This window comes from Rhipicephalus sanguineus, chromosome 5, assembly GCF_013339695.2.
Source record: "Rhipicephalus sanguineus isolate Rsan-2018 chromosome 5, BIME_Rsan_1.4, whole genome shotgun sequence".
Lineage (NCBI taxonomy): Eukaryota > Metazoa > Arthropoda > Arachnida > Ixodida > Ixodidae > Rhipicephalus > Rhipicephalus sanguineus.
The window spans coordinates 104,820,100-104,840,914 of NC_051180.1; positions in this window are offsets into that span (position 1 = coordinate 104,820,100).

Below are 20,815 nucleotides of genomic sequence, written 5' to 3' on the forward strand. Positions count from 1 at the left end.
GGCGCACACATTAGTGCGCGTATTCCCTTAAGACCACGTAGTGGGTGCATCGCAACTTCGAAGAAGTTTCTCGCGCATAATTGCTCCTGGTTTAAAGCATGCTACCCATTACATAAGGCACACGCCTTAGTGGGCGCATTCTGTTAAACCCTCGTAGTGTTCGAACTGCGCAGTAGGAACAGAATATCGCTATCGCGTTCAGCTCTTAAAGGCGAAGCTTAAGCGTCCCCCAATTTTTAATGCAATAGCAGCTATATGCACACTCCCGGCTGATTTTTTCCGTCGCCGTCATGCCCCGGATATGTATATGTATTTATATATAAATAAAACCAACAAAGAAAATTAAATCAGAAGAAAAAATTTGCGAAGTACGCCACCGGGATTCGAATCTGCGACCCCTCGCTCGGCCACGCGCCACCAGTTGTACAGAATAATAACGGTGAGCTATTTATATATACCGTTTAACTCTGGCGGTATTCAGATCTCAGGGGCGCTTCCGCGTGTGCAGTGTCACCCGCGAGATTGCCCGCAGGGTGCGCTTTAAAGCAATGATAGATTTTTGCTTCTGTTTGAAAACTGCCCTTGAGAGTCGCAATAAAAAGTGACCCATTTCTGTACCCACATGTGATGTGCAACGTCTGGTAAACAATGCGTCGAACGCCACCCCGCGGCAGGAGAGTCGGAAGGGCCACTCCACGCGCCGCAGTTTTCAAGAAAACAAAATCACACCATCTCCGCTAAAGGGGACCATGAGGCGATGCGAAGCAGCGTTTCGGCATGTCGAGCCCGCGTTTCAGAGGGGAAGAGAAGAGGGGGAGGAGAGAGGGAAGGGGAGAGGGGAAGGGAAGTGGTGAGGAAGAAAGTGGAAGAGGGGAAGGACAGAGGGGAGAGGGGAAGTAGAGAGGGGAAGGGGTAGAGGGGGAAAGTGGGAGAGGAGGTGTGTGGAGAGGGTTCACGCATGCGCAGTAGGGGTGGTCACGCCGCACACCACCACCGGATTGAACCCCGCCATAAGATGCTTCGCATCTAAAAAATATCTAACAGAGTTGGGTTGTAGCGCGCCGCTCAAAGACGAATAAGTAACTGGGACAGTTGTTCGCGCTCGTCTTGTGTATACCTGTGCGTTCTCTTCAAGCGTCCTTCGTTGTGTTTAGCAGCGCAGCACGCTCCAAGTGTCGAGCTGTTACCGTTGTTAGTTCGTGGTCATCCTGTGCGTGTTCTTTTCGTGAGTGGTTTGCTGTGGATGGGCGTAATGCCAGTATCGAGCTACTTGGTGTTCTTCTTGTGACTTTGTAATTTGTTGCTATCGAATTCATTGCTTCGCCTTTGCGTCGAAACTGTGACTTTTTCATTAAAGAGCTTTTCTCTCTCCCTCTTTTCACTGTCCCCTTCTGTGCCCTGTAGTCATCCACCTTCAAAGAGTGGAATGGCTCCGTGATAAAACCAGTGATGAACACCTTAGCCGCCCATTAGAGCTTCGCTGGTTGACCAATGACATCACTGGTAGGGCGTCAAATTGCTGTAGACAATGGTTATGGTAGTACTGATGCTGACGATATACTGAGAACCGCGAACCGCGGCACCGCGAGAACCGCGGCACCGCGGGGCAACTGGCCTCCCCAGTGACACGGACCAACCACTGACACTGGCAAAACAGTGATATATATACTTCGCGACGCGAGGCAGAACCTTTCCTCTTCATTCAAATTTTCGCGGTTTTATGACGTCACATGTGGTGTTTCTTCTCGCGTCACGTGACTATGCCGCATGTGACGGTAACCGGAAGTTCCGCTGCTGCGCTGTTCAGGATATGGAAACACGCCGCAATGCATGGTGCCTTCCGGTATGAAGTGCAAATTGATAAGATCCCCCCGCGTATTGTATGTTCTACCGCGGGTAAAAGCGCACGAGCGGGGGCGACAAACGCGGCCGAAGCAGAGATCAAACGAGCCGGCCCATTTCCGTCGTTCGCAGGGTGCATGCGATAACATCACCTCGCTCGGGAGGCCTGCCGTCGAAGCAGACAGGAAACTTCCCGCCCGTCTTTAACGACCACGAAAACACACGAGGTAGGGGGCAGGGGGGGGTGTCACGCGAGCAGCCACGTTGAACTTTGAATCTAAGGACGCGATTGCTGGCGCGCGCGCTATCTTGAAAGCCATCACAGCGGGTGGCTCGTACAGCCTTCTACGTGCTGCAAGCCTGTTTCACGTGCAGCGATTTTGCTCCAAGAGCGGAGCGGCTGCCGTCGCGGGAGCCCAAAAACAGGTTTTAAGGGCGACCAAAGAACGCTGCGATCTCCTTCGCTCCATATGGAAAAATTCGCTCGCGGCAGAGCGTCTAGAGCGTCTGCCCAAGGTCAACCAATGGGGGAGCAGCGACGCGGGGAGCACGTGACTGTAGGGATGGAGACGAGAGCAGCCGCACACGCCGGGGGGAACTCGCTCCGACTCGGTTTCCTAGCAGACGATATTCGCTGTGTAGAAAGCGCCGTTCTTTTCCTTGTTGTTCTCTACTGCGCTTCCATCAAAGCAGACAAATCGTTTGCACGTGTCATTTTGTTATTTTGTATTTTAGGGGCGAAGCTCCTTAAAGCGGCACCCGTTCGTCCCTCGTAGTCGTAGTGCGTAACCAGTCGTAACGCTAGTACCAGATCTTGACCTCCAAGGTGGAGCCGGTGGGAGATTTTTCCTGTGCGTTGTCGAACAATAAAAAATTCGCAGCGTGCGCGTTAACTAAAAGCCGAATACTTCTGTCTCTCATTCCCCATTAGCAGCCATTGGCATGTTCCAGTAGGAAACGTTAGTAGAAGTAGAAGTGTAAGTGTTAGCTAAAAGCCGACTTCTTCTGTCTCTCATTCCCATTAGCAGCCATTGTTTACCTCCAAGGTAGTGCCTGGTGAGATTTCTCCTGTGCGTGATTAAACAATAAAAATTTTGTTCATAACGCCGTTGATTGATGAAATAAACCAACGAAAGACGCCAGATGTTTTCTAAAAGCAATACGAAAGAACGCCAGATGTTTCTAAAGCAAAACGAGAAGACGCCAGCTGCTCAACGAAAGACGCCAGATGTTTTCTAAAGCAATTGTTTTCTAAACAATGAAAATTCACAGCGTACATGTAAAATTAAAGTGAGCTGCAAGTCGTCATAACTCATCGAACCTTCAGTATAAACGCGCCCGATCTCACGTCGGTGATGATGTACTGGGCAGAATTCACGGAAGATTCACGGTTTACCGATGAACCTCCGCAGCTTCGCCCACTCATCATCATTCACTCCGTGGATATGCTGTGATTTTTTTTCCTGTGCATTGTTGAACAATAAAACATTCGCAGCGTGCGCGTTAACTAAAAGCGAATTCTTCTGTCTCTCATTCCCCATTGGCAGCCATTGGCATGTTCCAGTAGGAAACGTTAGTAGAACTAGAAGTGTAAGTGTTAGCTAAAAGCCGACTTCTTCTGTCTGTCATTCCCATTAGCAGCCATTGTTTACCTCCAAGGTAGTGCCTGGTGAGATTTCTCCTGTGCGTGAATAAACAATAAAAATTTTGTTCAAAACGCCGTTGATTGATGAAATAAACCAACAAAAGACGCCAGATGTTTTCTAAAAGCAATACGAAAGAACGCCAGATCTTTCTAAAGCAAAACGAAAAGACGCCAGCTGCTTAACGAAAGACACCAGTTGTTTTCTAAAGCAATGGTTTTCTAAACAATGAAAATTCACAGCGTACATGTAAAATTAAAGTGAGCTGCAAGTCGTCATAACTCTCATCGAACCTTTAGTATAAACGCGCCCGATCTCACGTCGGTGATGATGTACTGGGCAGAATTCACGAAAGATTCACGGTTTACCGATGAACCTCCGCAGCTTCGCCCACTCATCATCATTCACTCCGTGGATATGCTGTGATTTTTTCAATCCTCCATGCCGGGAATTGGACCTTCACCCACGTGCATAGCAGCACCACACTCCTGTTGCTAGAGGCAATAACGGCGGCCATGCGTGAAACAATGAAATGCAACAGTGAATTCTAAAAATACAGGGCGTGCGAACACGGACACAAGACAAAAATCAGGAGACCACAAACGCCGACTAACAACTGAATAAATGCACAACGGCGGAAAAGAAAGAAGGCACGAAAACTTATCTGCGCACGCCCATGCAATAGGCGAACCTATCAATCCGGCACGCGTGGGGACCTACGCGAAAGATAAATGTTAAGGCATTTGATTTCATCTTTATGCAAGTTAATCGACGATTAATGATTGAGGCATGGCATATCGAGAATAGTGGTAGCGCATGCGTGAGCCAACCGTCGATTAACTTGCATAAAGATGAAATCAAATGCCTTAACAGTTATTTTCGCGTAGGCCCCCATGCGTGCCGGATTGATAGGTTCGCCTATTGCATGGGCATGCGCAGATAAGTTTTCGTGCCTTCTTTCTTTGCCGCCGTTGTGAATCTATTGAGTTGTTAGTTGGCGTTTCTGGTGTCCTGATTTCTTTCTTGTGTCCGTGTGTCCCTGTCATTTAAGAATGAATACTTACCAACTAGCTCAGCTCTCTGTTATTCTAAGCAACAGAGAAGAGTGGCAACGTCAGATAACGAGTGACATCGACAAATGATGAGATTGTCATATCAGAAACGGCTGACGGTTGACAAGCCGATGATCGAGAGAGTATCAATTATTGATTCGAAAACGGGCGCATACAAATGCGCGTGCGGCCGACGCATCTTCGTGGGCCGCATTTCTGTACACTCGCCGGCGCCGGGTTTTTCGAGTACGATGCCGCCGCCGGCGAAGTCTGTAACTCATAGAAGCTTCAATCCAATAGAACATACAGGCAGCTTAAATAAACCAGGAGAGACATCGTCAAGCTGTCGGTCTTGTTTATTCTTGTGGCCGTCGGGTAGCTCTTTTGGCTCCGGCATTTGACGCGACTCCTCGGCTGTTTCCGTGCGTCTTTTTACCTGCTTGCTTATCACTTTTTTGTGCCTCACCCTTTTGTGTCTCGCGCGTGTCAGTTATCGATCCAAGCCTTCCTGCTTCTCCGATGTCCACACTGCGTAAAGAAGGTCTCAGACAGTCGGGGAAGCAAACGGAAGCGGCAGTGTCACCGCCGGAAGAACCGTCTTGAGCAAGGTCGCGCATACTCGACCGGCGAAAGAGGGTCCCGGCGAGCCGCTGTCACATGCCATGATGGGCTTCGAAGCTGCATCGGACAGCGGGGTAAGCTGCAGGGAGAGCCTCGCACCGTCGTCGCTGCCTTGTTTGGCCGCGCAAATCGCTTTTGTCAACAGCAGCTGGCGTGTACGTGCGCGTTGACCTCGCAGCCTGAGCTTCTTGGTTTCAGCACAGCGTTGACCTACAGCGGTGGGCTCTATTCGGTCGCCTACTCGTGAGAACGTTGCGAACTTGTACATAAAAGTACTTAAGGAGCGTACACACGCCTTACTTTGTTACGGCTGTTCTTGCAGAGGAAGGTGCGACTGTCACTGTGCAGTAAATGTTCACTCTAGGGATACCCTTGGGCTGAGAATTCTAGATGTATGCATATATTTACCTGCGCTTTCACTCTATCGGTTAGTCTCAAAGATATCTGGGGAAAATTGTGTTTGAAATGTCAGCTTTTGGCGTAAGCTGGTCTTTGCGAGAAACCTCACTCCACATGCCTATCAGCTTTTATCTGGCTGCTCCTAAACTTATTCACGATTGAGAATCCATTAGACTTGACCTGAAAACATTATAGTCTACCTAAGTATTCTCACTGCAGCAAACATACGCCGCCAAGCAAAGTAAACAAAAAATAACCTTTCTTTCATCCTTACGCATTCGGTCGTTCGCTTACATTGATAATCAATGTCAGTAGTTTATTTAGAAGCGTCTCGTAGTGTAGCTGCGCACGTGCATAGTATTTCACGCCATGTGTTTGCATGTCGCTGTTGTGGGGTTTAACACAATTCGCATGAATTGCTTCGGCAGGCATAGGCAAAAAACGCCAGGCCTGCGCGGATAGCGCAGCACAGTCACAGCGAAAGCTGGAAGAGCGGCATTTCTAGAGCACATTAAAAATTCTCTTGTGGCTACTAATACAAGTACACTAGCAACGTAACCACTACGCCACAAATCATAATTTTTGTGAAGTTGGGAAGCACCCACCACGACATTATTCGTCATTCTGCGGAGAAGCGAGGTACCATCTCTCCCGCCACGCTTTATAACATACGTTAACGTGAAAAAGAGTGAGAGAGAGAGCGAATTAACTTTATTGAGACCCTGAGGAAATGGATCATGGGAGCCCTATGGGTTTCCTTGACAACCAATAGAAGTGCGCTGTGAGGAACCCACTACGCTATAAACCATCATAATGTTTGTGAAGAAGGGAAGCAGCCACTATGCAATTTTTTGTCATTCTGTGGAGAACCGTGGTACCCGCTAAATACCTGCAAGACATTATGTTCACTTTGTTGATACTGTGGCTGATGACGATGAAGAATTAATTGCAGATCCCTTTGTAATGGGTTGGAAGCATTCAACAACCATCTCGTTGCACAATTCGCGTTGTGTGACGCCTGGTTACAGAATTCGCGTTGTGCGACTCCTGGTTGTTATTTTACTCTTCTACCACACTACATTACATATGTTGAAGGGACACTAAAGAGAAACAATGAATTGGTTTATATTGATAAAGTGTGCTCGCAGAACTCTTGTGTAGTTTATTTCACCACCATAGGTTTATTATTTGAGGAGAAAACCAAGTTCAAAGTTTCATTTTTAAATTTCGCGCCGAACTTTGTAATTCGTGACTCAAAAGACTTCAAAGAGCATTTAACGTATTTTGGCGCCACTGGCTCGACGAAATTTCCACAAACTCGTTATGTCAAGTCTCTGGCCCCTCAGAGGACAATGTACTTCGATTTAACCGATTAGGAACTACTAGGCCCAAGCAGGCGCCGTCAAAAATATGTGACGTCACGGCAAATGGTGCGGGAATTCCGAGGTGGCGTCGCCACCTGTATTTTCTTTTTGCGCGTTTTCTCGCTTATTAAGCGTCTTCACGCAGAAAGCGTGGTGTTTTTGGTATCGTGGAAGACTACTTTACTAATGCGAGAAAAATCGTTTTGCTCTTTATTGTCCCTTTAATGGGGTTCCTTCCCGACATCAAGCCTGTGAAGGTTCTTTTTGCAATGCATTTTCAATCAGAGGCATGGCTCTGAGGTAGATAGAACACTGGGCTCCCACGCAGAGGGCGAAGGTTCGAACCTCCTTCCATCCCTGATATTTTTTGTGTTTCGTTTTTTTTTTTCTTATTTCGAGCGATAGTGGTTACGGACGCCGGCGGCGGCGGCGGACAACTGCGGCGCCAAAAACGGCCCTCGTTGTGATCTCATAACAGCTTTCGCTGTAAAACACAGGTACTGTGCTTTGGCTATGTCCGCACGCCTCCTGAGAGCACACCAGTATGCGCGAAGTGTGGTGAACTGAAACAGCTGTATGTTTGCGCCCTCTCTGTGCATTGGCCTGAGGTCAGTTCGAGGGAACTAATTATTGAGCCGTCGTACGATAATTAAGCGACGAGAAGACGGGAATGCGGAAGTGTGAGGTGAGGCAGCGTAGTTCGGGCAAGTGACTATAAGAGCGGTAAACAAACTCTCACTCGCCGTCGACTGAAGACGTTACGCGAGATAACCCTTGTCGAGTGCTGAGGAATAGCATTAGACGGGCGTCCTAACGAGCACCGAATGACAACGCCTGTTTTGGCTGCCTTCTCACACAGTCGGGTAATGGATGGTCTTCCCTCGTTGGTACGCGGCGGTGGATTGCGCGACACACGCACCTTGAAGCCCGTAATCGGCAAAACAGAGACGACGTGCAATTAGAAGCAACAAAGCTAATGAAATCAAAGATAAACACGAAAGCCACGACAGTGTGATAGAAAAAAAGATCGCTGATGAATTATAGACTAAGTCTTACGGTGTCCAGAATAACCACGTTGCCATGATTAGCGTTAGCTCAAGTTAAGAAGTGAGTCCCTTGTTTTCGCTATGTAACCATGGTATCAAATCCTTCAAGACGTGCTTATGGAAAAAGGTAGAAAATGAGCTGCAATCGATTTATCTGATAAGATATGGTGGGTGAAGCTACTTCTGAAATATTACGGCCTTTTAATCACAAGAGCTTTCTACGAGAAGATTGGAAGATTGACTGCGTGCTAATAACTTGCAGAAAAGGAGGTGTTTAGGAGCTGAATGTTAAAAGCTGATTCAGCTTTCGTATTCAATAAAGAAAATGAATCACACTAAGGCAACTGACCATAGAAAGGAGCCTACAGTCGAGCTGAACTAACTGGGAGGGTAGGCTGTCTCCAGAGAACTGTATGAAATAATCAATCGAATCCATGTGAACCACCATATAGGTGAAACGCAGCATGCAACTAAATATGGCCTTCAGCTTAGAGAAATGCGATCAATAGGCGCCAATAGTCATGGAGTCATTGTATCGTCAATAAGCAGAGCAAACGTGATTAAATATGTCCAGATATACACAGTGTTGCGTTCCGCTCCCAGGAACTCGGTCGGGACGGGCGCACTCGCTCCCCAGTGGCGGTGTTACGTGACACCAGCTTCGCGGGCTCCGTCCGAGATTTATCGGCGTTTCGGCCCGGGGTGCCTGCACGCCATTTCCTCGCACCCCGCGAGATTGAGACCGCCGCGTCGGTCGTGAAACTGACGGTGCAGACCACGGCTCTTTCTCCGAATGGTTACGGAGAAGTGTTTGCCTGTCCTCGCGCCTCTTCCTGTCGACCGAGTGCCGCTGTGTTCGGGCCCTTTGATCTCAGGGGCTGGCGTCTGGAAGCCGCAGCCTGGTCTCGTGGTCGTCATCGTCTTGGAGGGGGAGAGCGTCGACGAGACGAGGAGAGTCGACCTCCGGCAGCCAAGGAGAGAAGCTGCTCGGAAAATCGCTTGGATACTCAATCGGGCCTGGGGCCCTTTGTTTCTAATCGCGTAGTTTAATAAAGACCCTTATATAACCTTTAGCGGAGTCTGCAGTCTGATAAATCCCCAACAACAGATAATACATCGACGACAAGTATAACGAGCAGCCACAAGTTTGGACGTGTGCAAATGTTCGCTGTTGAATGTTCAAACATTTCGGCACCCATTCCGCTGAAATCTCGCGCATGTGTAGGATATTGGTGCCAATGAAACCGACATACACCCGGAAGATTCCCAGGAATTGAGCTATATCTTTTTCTGCAGGTATTCGCCTACCATCAAGAATCAGCTTTTAGACAGCATAGCTTGTTCCCGGATCCCTCGAGGTTGTTGGGCGGCCACTGCGTGGTTGAAATTCAATGGAAAAATGTCATGTCTTCAAAGGAGAGAGCCTGCTTTTGAGTGCGCTATAGGAAGAACACTTATCCCCCAATGTTTCTGACATTTCAGTGCGAATGTGGTGGTGGTGGTAACAACTTTATTCAGAACTCCGGCAAATTCGTGGCCTGGTCCATTGTAGACTTTTCTTGGAGAGGCAAAAATTTCATGTCGCCCGGTAACTCCACCTACAAGAAACCTGCTTATACATCTGCCATCTCACATTTCATCTGAAACTGAAGCTAGTTCTGAAGATCGCAGACATTCCAAACTTGCACAATTACTTAACGAGGCATCGAGCTTTCATATGGCTCCACGTTTATGATTCAGTTCTAAGCGAAACGTGACAAAGCCAGGAACTTTTCAGCACCAATGTACGTTTTATTTAATAAAAATCTGCGAATAAAAACCATGCCAATGTGACGGTCGCATAAAAGTGCTTCATGCGTCAATAAATCCGAAAACCGATCTTAAACGACATTACGACTTGCAGGAAAGAATGATGTATTGTCTGCAGCCGGCGAACGAAGCTTTCGGAGATTTGCGCGCAGCATTCATATTCCAAGAAGATGACTCACGTTTATCGTGCATTCTATCGCGGGTCTTTCCACGAATGTGACCTCTAAGCGGAGTTGGTACTCGGATGTGCGTCGCGTTGCGCATAAACTGGATGAGAATGTATGGGCTTAGATAAGGAATAAGCTGTATGCGCATAATATGGCCACTGCACGATGCACGATCGTCAAAAGCAAGCCGAGCATCACATAACATTTACGCGTAAGTAGAAGTGGAGCGCTCTAAGCCCGAAAGGCGATTTTCGTTGCGGGAATAGAAGCAAATTTAAAGCGCCGGAACGTTTGCGGTGCAGGCCTCTGCGAAGTGTCGTCGCAGAGAGGACAGCTCAAGACAAGCACCGATGTCCCGGATGAAGTTCTATGTGCAGTTTTGCACAGCTTGCTTCCACGACGCGTAAGCCTCGGCGTTTCTTAGGAGCTGCGAGCCAGAATTTAAAACTGTTGCTATAAATATTAATAAACTCTTTTCCGCGACGATCCCTTAACGGCAGATCGCGGCAGTCTCGAGCACCTCAAGCGCACGTGTAAGGTCAAACTAGGTGATAAGTATTTCTCCATGCGATTATTGGCCCACCTTGCTTGTTTGCAAGTTATCTGTATCGCGCCCTTTTTATCTATAGGCACAATCTTCGCCGGCATTGAGCAAAGCTTCTGTGCTCCGCCAGCGTTATGCTGAGCAGGTTTATGGAGATAGTGGGCACGCTGTTTCCTCCGTATTCCACTCACACGCCGAGCGACGCCCTCTACTTCAGCGACCATAATGCTCGGCATTTTGTGGGTGGATCGACGGCTTATTGGATGCAGAGCCTACTTATAGTGGTGCTTGCGGCGCCGTGGCGTTCTGCGTCAGAAATAAAGTGCCCAAATAGAGTGCCCGTCAGAAATAGAGTGCCGCTGTCAATATATTCTGGCGATGAGCGTGCCGCTTAAATATTATGGTCCATTGCTTTCAACCTTAAGCAAATATATCTTCGGGTTTAGGTAAGCTGGTTAAACTTTGAGGTGAAGTGAAGCGATAACACTTCATATTATTCGTACAACAATCAAAAGAGGTGCGGAAGCCACATGGAAAGTCGGTAGTTGTTCCCAAAATTAACTCAAGAACGAATTACAATTAAATTAATTTGTGGTGGAATTTTCTAGGGAAACAATCATCTCTGCGGAACGTTTTAATTTACAGAGGCGAAGGTGTGTTGTAACCACCGCACTTCGCAATCCGTAAATCTATCAAATTCTTTTGCTGCGCTCGAAGAAAAAATACTCATTTGCGTTGTTGGATTTAGGGTTTTCGTGATAGGAAGAAATCACTGATTGGTTCTATAGGAGGGCTAATCAGTGGCTAAATTTCACTGTCAGTGCACAATCGGTGTGTTTAAAAAACGCAGTGAATGCTGAGAACCCTGTCTGTCCACCACTATTTTTGTTTTTGCTGTCAGTAATTCGAGCTGCGCCGTGAAATCAGTGACACCCCTCATTCCTCATTGCCACGAAGAGTCTCGTTCATGTCAAGGTTAAAAAGTTGGCCACAGTTTCGCATCTGAAAATATTAAAAAAATCACTACGAGTATTGAAAAAAATAATAAAACCAGTATGAGCATGGAGGTCAAACAGAAACTAAAAGTGCGAACTAAACTGAAAGTTATTCTGCTTGACTTTCGGTAAGCATTTCTGGAAATGTTAAGGAGACAGAGAGGTGCACAGTGTTTCGCAAGCATGTTTTAACCTGGAAGTAAAAATGCCCAAAAGATAATTTCCAGTTACACATCACTTTGTTTTTAATGTTTAATTATAGCTGCACATTGCAGAATACTCTATTCAAGTCGAGAGATTGGACAAACTATAAGATGAGTTTGCTCTGTTTGACAAGTACATCTCTATACATTTCGCCAAAATATATCCAAACCCGCCACTGTTGTCTAATGGTTATGGCTCTCGACTGTTGACCCGCAGGTCGCGGGATTTAATCCCGGCCGCGGCGGCCGCGTTTTCGATGGAGGCGAAAATGCTTGAGGCCCGACTACTTAGATTTATGTGCACGTTAAAGGACTCCAAGTGGTCGAAATTTTCGGAGCCCTTCACTACGGCGTCTCTCATAATCATATCGTACTTTTGGGACGTTAAACCCCAACAATTATATTAAAATGTATTCAATGTCCTAGGATTTCTAATAAACATCATAAATTAACATCTACGTAAGTTATAAAGCTTAATAATGTATCTGTTTATGTTTTATTGCACAAAAATACAAACAGCTCGGCTTCGTATGGTCTTTCCTGAACCAGGATTTGAGGTTGATTTCTGCAACGTAATGGCTCATCGCAGTGTCGTGCGCCACTGCAAGTTTTGTCTTTCACAATGTTAGTATATGGGCATCGTAATGTACCGCTTGCTCGGCACAGTGCTTCGCTTGTGCACCACCGCATTACCGCCAGTGCTCCATCGTATACAGCTATAAAGAACAACAAAAATATAGCAGCATGTTTTACAGAAAAGAGCAAGCCTACTCGACGGCTGCACGCGTACTTCGTCGCCTTCAACTGCGACGTTAAAAAATCAGCAGCATCCAACTTCTTTCGTTTCTTTGTTTAAAGGCCTCTATGTGTATCTTTGAGCATCGCCGTATTCAATGTTTTTCTTTAGTATATTGCATTCGCGCTGTTTCTTACGATGCCGATACCAGCATGGACCCGGATATATCAATCAACTTTGGCGCAGTATATCGCTGCTGTATAAGTCCACGGTTCACAGCTCTGTTCGGGGGCAGCGGAGCACTGAGCCAGAGAAATCGGCGCAGCCATGCTCATTCATCACGCGCCTTCGAGACCGAAGCCGAAGTCGAAGCCAATTCAAGCCAAACATGGCAGACATGCTGAACCAAGGAGCGACCTACCCGCGGCTTCAGATTATTCCGTGGACGAGCGAACTGGGCAGCTTCCAGAGAGTTCGACTGAACTAGGCGTGCTTTTTTCAGCTGCCTTGTTTATTCAACGTATCTGTTTCATCTGTTTTAGCTATCCGTCTTTTTCTGTAGGCGAATGACCCAATCGTCTACGAGATTGCATCCTCGACATAGCATGATGCGTACCTTTTTTAGTTGAGTAGCCACTTGCAAGTTTGAACGAAGATAACCTTTCAGTTTTCCTGAAACATCTAGTAGCGGTGAATTAGCGAAAGCGAGCCTGTTCATATCTTTTGTGAGGGAAGATGAACTGCACATAATGAACTTTACGTGATGTCTGTAGTGTACTTCATGTATTTTTAATAAATCCAGTTGATAGCTTGAGCTCGTTGTCTTTTCTTCGTTGCGTGCGTCCTCCCTAACTTTGTGTACCCTGTAACCTTAGCGCAATTGGACAATTGCACGAAGGCAGAAGTTATTGTGCGACTTAACGAGACTAAATCGCAAGCCCTTTAATCTGAAGTATCAACGAGGTCCCATGCGCTCCTGGCTAAAACATACTTAACAAAGATGAGCACTATGGGGCATTAAGCGGAGTCCTAGAAGCTAGCTGCGTTGTCGGAACTGATCGAAAGTTGTGTTAATCACCTAATTAACACTTACTTCGAGGATATATTTAGAACTGACCTTGTCGAACTTAGTGTTACCATATTCCGTGTCCATGTGATTACTTTTTGTCAGACTTAGTATTTTGGTGTGATTGTATTTCCTGATTATATTATCTTTATGTCCCGATCGAAATGTTTATACAAGTTGCTTAGTGCAGCTCCGTGTCACTTGATGCCTGCTTAGAATTTACCGTGAAAAGGAGCAGTGGGCGCTATATATAGTTGAGAACACCTTCTAAACAACACGTTTCAATAAAGAACCGGCAACGTACCATTCATCTAAGTCAGAAAATAAGCAAATGTACACTCTACCGCATAGCGTCTCTCGGAAGAACCTCAGGACGCATATTTTTCAGGCTCATGTCTTAAACAATGCCATCACCTATCACTTTCTTTCTGTGGGAAAAAAAAAACATCAGCGCTGAAGGGAGTTTAGATGCTGAAATAAACTTCCGGCTCAAGCAAGAGCTAGCTACGCTATAAAACGCAATGACCCCTCCAGAAGAAAAACACGCAAGTGAGGCGTATAGAAAAAAAAAGGCGTCATGTTGGCGGATATCTACTACGCCCGCCTTCTAGACCGCGCTCGACGAGAAAAGCGATAGTCTTTCTGACATGGTGCGCAGAATTTTCAAGGCTTGGACGGGAAACTCTGATGCGTAAGAACATGACGAAAAGACATGAATAACGCAGTAATTCTGTGAGGAGGGACACACATAATGGGCGTGGTGAAGCAGCGGAAGCCGCGGGAGGATTTTTCTGCCGCTTAGGCAGAATATGAGCGACAGCTCTTTTCATATTCGGCGACAAACTTTGTAGCCGAGAAGCCGCGCCAGTGTGGCAGTTTGTCCCCGTAGCTTTGTCCTTCCTTTGACACAGTGCGAAACTGCCGTCGCGTTATAACGATCCGAGCGACTGCACCGACACAGCAATTTATTTTCTTCGGTTTCATGCTCAGGGTTTTTCGTTACAGTGTAATAGCAACCACTTAATATTATTATGAACATTATTACTAGTATTAATATTATTATCATTATTATTATTATTTTATTTCTTGTAGTTCTGGGTATCAGACATCGGCAAGCGTCGTACAAAAGATGTCAAAGGCTTCTGTTCGGTGTCACGGAAAGTTTCGACACATTTTCTGTTAATTTGCTTAGTTATTCAGTTTAAGTTTAATGAAAATCTTAAGATGAAAGTAGCATCAGTTTAGAGAATGTTCAACCATATCTTTTCGAGCAGAATGTGAATTTTTTTTCGAGGAACAATGAGATGAAAGTAGTTCCTCCCTCAGAGAATATTTTAGCGATGAGATTAGCGAATGCAACATTAGAAACTTCTCAAAACCAATGAAGTCTGCCAAGATAGAAATTTTATCAAATTCTTCTAAGTAAAAACATTCGGACCTTTCCACTCTTTTTATAATTCAAACATTTCATAAACGTGAGCGGCTGTATATTTTGTGGTTTTCCGCGCTTTCTGGACCAAAATCATTAATATAAACCTCTAGTGTGAGCTCACCCATGTAAAATCTAACTATTTCATCAAACTACCATCCCTGATATACCCTTGACTTTAAGCTCGCAAACAGAATAAACTTGCTTTGGTCATCAAAATTTTGTGAATAATTTGTGAAGAAAATAGATGAACCTTGTTTTATAAGATACTTATATTGCCTTACTGAAAACAAAAACAAGATGAAAATACGAAGACTTTCCGATACACGTGAGCAAGAAGCTGGCAGAGAAGCAATGGAACGCTGGGAAAACATGCCTCCCCACAAAATTTGTTACGGAACTCCCTAGCTTGCACGTCGTGGGGATTACTCGAAGCTTGGTGCTCGCGGTTTTGTGGTTTGAGTTTGCAGAATTTATCTCCGTTTGGCTGGCTTCGCCTGTGGCTTGGATTTCATGCTCGATCGCGTACGGATGATGAACGAGTTTAGTCACGCCGACGTTTCAGGCAGACTCGCTCGCTCGCCGTCGTAGCTCGCTGCGAGCAGTTGCGCAAACACAGACGGCAGCGATTGACTGCGCCATAGTCGATTGATTTATTCAGGCTGTACGCTGGAATCTCCCGGTATAAGAGCCAGCGTAACCTCAGAAGATAAATAGGCAGAAAAGCTCAACAAACGGGGCAGGCTTCTCGACGTGGCGCGAGTTGCAGATGAAAAGGAAACAGTATTTCCAGTGTATATAGAAACTTCTGTCAGTGCTGTTTTTGTTTTTTATTACCTTAGGTACGTTCTTTTTTTTTCAGCTTTGCGCTGGGAGCGGCATACGAACGCAAACAGTGTGAAAGGCGAATTCGCAATGCCGCTGAAAGTCTTGCGAAGCAACCAAAGTGGGTGTATTTCATAAATAAGAGAAGAGACACAACAACGCTTTATGGGGGGCCGAGATGACCATAGAAAGAAAATACGTTTGTCCAGTCGAAGGAATGCTTCGTGGATTGTCAGTTTTTATTTGTCTTTTTTTTTTTCTAGCGAACACATACATCAGTCTCAAGTACATCGAGGAACATTATTGCTGCGTCAGTGGCAACACTTAGGGGTTAGGGCCAAACAACGAAACGTTCCTTTCCTCAGTAAGGAAGCCTTCATTTTGGTGAGGCCGCCTTATGTCACTCTGAAAGCTTCCTCACTGAGGAGCCCTCGGTGAAGGCTTCCTTGGCGCTTCCTCAGCTTAAGGTTGCTTTGGGGCTACCTTCGTGCGCCCTTTAGGTCCGCTCCTGGCCCTGAACGAGCGCTTCACCTCACAGCTAGCCCACGTGATGAGCTAGCCCACGTGATGCTTGTTTCCGAGGCAACCCTTCCACCCCACATCTGCGGGGTGACGGGAGCGTGCGTGCACGGTGAAGCGCGTTTTAGACTGACAGCGTTTAAAGAGGCGGGCGTTTCAGTGTTGCTAGAACGCACCACGTTTTGCGCTCGACTACGGTGGCTTTTCACATTTGGTAATCGCAGTTGGAAGAAAGCGTACACGCGTCTCTATATTAACACTTCAATTTGGAAGTGATGTGGTGACCCAACTTTTTTTTACAGAATAAACGCTGTGAGCAAAGTTTGTATTCGATAATCTCGAACGCAGGAGCGCGACAACCATTCCTCCCGCGAGGACGGTGAAGGGAGCTTTCAGAGTACGCTTGCTTCCTCCGTCGGTACTTGGCTGTAAGGAGGCCTCACGTAAGGTGAGGACGCGGTCGAAGGAAAGGAACGTTTCGTTGTTTGGCCCTTACATGTCGTTCTGTTTAGGAACGCTGCATCGTGACCATTCTGAACTCTGGGTGTACTGCTTCAGATATTCACCCTGCAAGACCCTTGGATAACGCGCATCTTGAGAGGCTGTCGGTTTCAAAGTGGATGGAAGTGTTAAGTTGTCAGTGGTCGATACGAGCAAGGAACGTACTCAACATTGGTGACAAAATAAGCGGCGCCGAGTTTGCTAGAACTGTTCTCAAAGGCGTAGATAAAGGCACATTTCAAAAACAGAAGCTTGTTTGAGAAGAGGAATAACCAGGGTACTAGAGTGTAATATATGCCAGCAATACACGGTCGTAACGCACATGCCAGCCGACTACTGGTCACCGCCCCGTTCTGGATGAGATGCTAATAAATATCATCGTCATCATCATGCTCGAAGGACCTTCTCCCCTCCTACTGCTTCTTATCCCCTCAGTTTATGGCAATGCTTTTCGCCACCGTTAAGCTCAAAACAAAAGACGGAGAGTCGCATCATTCAGCTGGTAAAAAGTTGGCCGCGTATCTGCCTGCTTCGCTGCAAATGTCGTGTAAAGACGATAGAAGAGGCGCTGCGTGGCGAAGACCGGCGGTGACCAATGCGACCGGCGGGGACGCCAGCCAGCCCGAACACGCGGTTTGGCGCGAAGCGCCGAAGCAGAAGAAACGTCCGCACTCAACGAGTACTCTCCACACACTCTTTTATTTACACGTCGCCTGGGTAAAACAGGAATGCCAGAGCGGCGTCCCATGGCATTCGTACAGTGCAATTCTGAACCGAAACCGAAACACAACAATGAGCTCGTGCAGAGGGCACGGAGGAAGGCAAGTTTCAGCGCAGTCGAATTTTCAGCGCAGCTTAAGAAACTAGGGTCTCTAGAATTACGCATCTATGTATTTTCTATTAAAGGAACACACCACCTAATAATTACCTAGTGAAGTTGCGCCTCAGATATGCGTAATGTTTGCTTTTTGATCAGCAATGTACACAAGTATGAACCTAGTCCGCCGTTCAAGATGGCTGGCCCTTGGGCAAGTGGTTCAACTTTGGCCGGGTGGCTGAATCGAGTGACGTACCGACAAACAGAAAGACAGACAGACCAAAATTTTTGCGTTTAAGTTCCCCAAGAAAGACTATCGTCTTTCTTGACACCACAATGTAGAAGGGGTGAATAAAAGAAAACAGTTGAAAATGAGGTCGATATCAAGACGAATATAAGACCTCAAAATGGTGCGTACAGTACGCGCGTGCGTGTAAATGCCGGAGAGTAACAAAAAAAACAACTAAAAGCAGGAAGCGAAGGGTCGTGGGTGCTGCCACTAAAGATGTGTTTATGTGTGGCCGAGCCGAATCCTACACCTTTTCGATTTCCCGGTCTCTTGTGAGCATCGCCTGCGTGGTGCCTGTGGGGAGCCATTATAGGCATCGGGGTGAAACTGCTTCATCTGCCACTTGTCTTCTTTCTTTCTTTCTTTCTTTCTTTCTTTCTTTCTTTCTTTCTTTCTTTCTTTCTTTCTTTTCTAACGCTTTGTTCTTTCGAGCTGGAAATGCGAGTGTGTGACCGAGCGGGCAGCTATATATTCGTGCCGTATGCGGTCACGTTCTTTATGAAGAATGCCTCTGCCTCATTGGCCCAAAATGGGGTCGAGCCGTTAGGAATCTTCCCAATAGAATGGGCGACTGGCTTTTCTTGGACAGAACGTTAAGCGATGAGCAGGGTCGCTGGAAACAAATACGTTCAATCGAGCCTTTAGTCTTGACCTATTTCGGTGAGTTAGAAAGTGAGGAAGGATAAGCAGTATATCGGTGCCGTATGAAGTGACGTTTATCTTAACTACGCAGTTTCCACAAAGCCACTGCAAAATGTCTCGGCAAGCTTCAATCGTCCTTAATGCGTATATTGTTGTTTTCGCTAACTAGCTATGAATGACGCGCACAATTACACTGTTAATTATCTTGATTGGCTACATCGCAATACCCTAACGTCCTGTTTTCTTCTCAACTATACTGACGCTCATATTTGTTGCCATGCGTTTTCGTGTCATGATGCAGAAAATCATTAAGCCGCGTCTGCTTATTATGATTATAGGGGCTAAAAAATCAATGTAGCCATGGCCGGTACTGTACGCAGCCGACCTTGCGAGTTCTTTTTTTCTTTATTTATGATGGCAGACTGAATAAATGATAAGAAGGAGAGATTCTGCATTTGAATAATGATAAATATGCCCTTTTTATTCCCGAGATCAATTACACGCTTCACTTCTTTTCCGACGAAAGAACGGCTGCCCTCTGCCTTCTTTAGGGAGATTTTTTTCTTGTCATCGATAATTTTATTTGACGTGCTTCACTCCTCGTCTTTCACGGTACAGTGCCTTCCCACTTTTCTGAAAAGGCTCCCGGCTCGCTCCTGTTATCTTGAAAAGCACGAGGAAGTTTCTTGCTCCCGTTTCTTTATTATTGTTTTCTCACTGCGATTTCGCGACTCGTATACTTCAGGCTTTGAATATTGCTCAATCTACGACTTGTCTCAATCTTTTCAGAAGCTAATTTGTTTCCTGATACTAAAATACAAAATCATGCGCTAACTTATGCATTCGCCTAGGAGGACTCGAGGGCGAAAGCCAGCAGCGCTTTAGAAATCCAGAAATTAAGGTAAATGCGATACACAATTTCCCCCACCAGTGGCATTTTTCGGAAAACAAGTCCGATGACGCAGCAAGGCCTCAGTACAATTAACCAGAAGCACTCAAGCTACCCATGACAATGAACATATCGGTGCATTACAAAAGGGGATAAAATTCAACTAGTGCACTTCAGCCTGATTCATGCAAAAACTAACTTATCAACATAACCCTCACGAACGTAACGCCGGGCTGTGCTCCACTAAAGCGCTTTGCTCCGTTGCTTCGTCGCGCCGGCTGTCGGGCAGTAAAGCAAGTATAGGACGGGCCTGGATACGTCAGAAGGCCGTCCTCGGAGATCAGCAGTTTGAATTGAGCGAACGGTATGCGGACCACAAAACGCACCCGCCACGGTGGTCGAGTGGTTATGGTGCTCAACTGCTGACCCGAAGGCCACGGGATTGAATCCCGGCAGTGGCCGTCCCATTTCGATGAAAACGAAACACTCAAGGCCCGTGTACCTAGATGTCGGTGCACGTTAAAGAAAACCAGATGGTCAAAATTTCCGGAGCCCCACACTACGGCATCTCACACAATCATAATGTGGTTTTGGGACATAAAGCCCCAACAATGTGTAGCAGCGAAGCTGTTGAAGCTCGCCTTAATTTGTCTGTCGGAAACAGAAATGATCATCACCATGAACCGGCACGGTTCATGGTGATGATCACTGTGAAGTCATCACTGTCACTGTCATCACCCCAATGGTACAAAAGTGCTCGGCACAACGCTGGCCCAAGGTCGCTGGCCAACCTGGCCAACCTCGGCCATAGGTCAGCTGCCGAGGTCGGCCCACACTTGGGGATTGACACTGGCCTCACGTTGGCCGATGTTATGGCCACAGACGTAGGGCCGACCCCATTGGCCGACCTGGCCGAGTGCCAGCCTCCGTTGGGCCACGCTCGGCCCGGTCATAATTAGCACCTGGCCAGCTGGTGGCTTCCAGGGCGTAGCCCGGGGGGGGGGGGGGGTTCTGACCCCCCCTCCCTCCTGAATTTTTCTTCTGCTCATGTATATACGCATGCCAGGCCCGTATCCGGAGGGGGGGCGCCCCCCCCCCCGAAAAAAATTCCTGGCTACAGCCTGACGCATGCACGCGCAAACATGCATAAAGTATGACCCCCCCCCCCCCCCCGAAATAAGATTTCTGGTCACACCAGTGCTACTGTAGGTGTAGGCTTGGCCCAGCGATAAATAGCCCAATTTTAGACTACATTCTTTTAAAGCATACATATGCCAGCACATACGATAGAGGGAAACTGTTTTGAGCACACGAGCACAAAATGCTGCAAATGCTTTTCACCATTTATCAAAAGACATCAAAGCAAGACTAGCAGTGGTACATCAATGAAGTTCATGACACAGGTACATGGACCCAG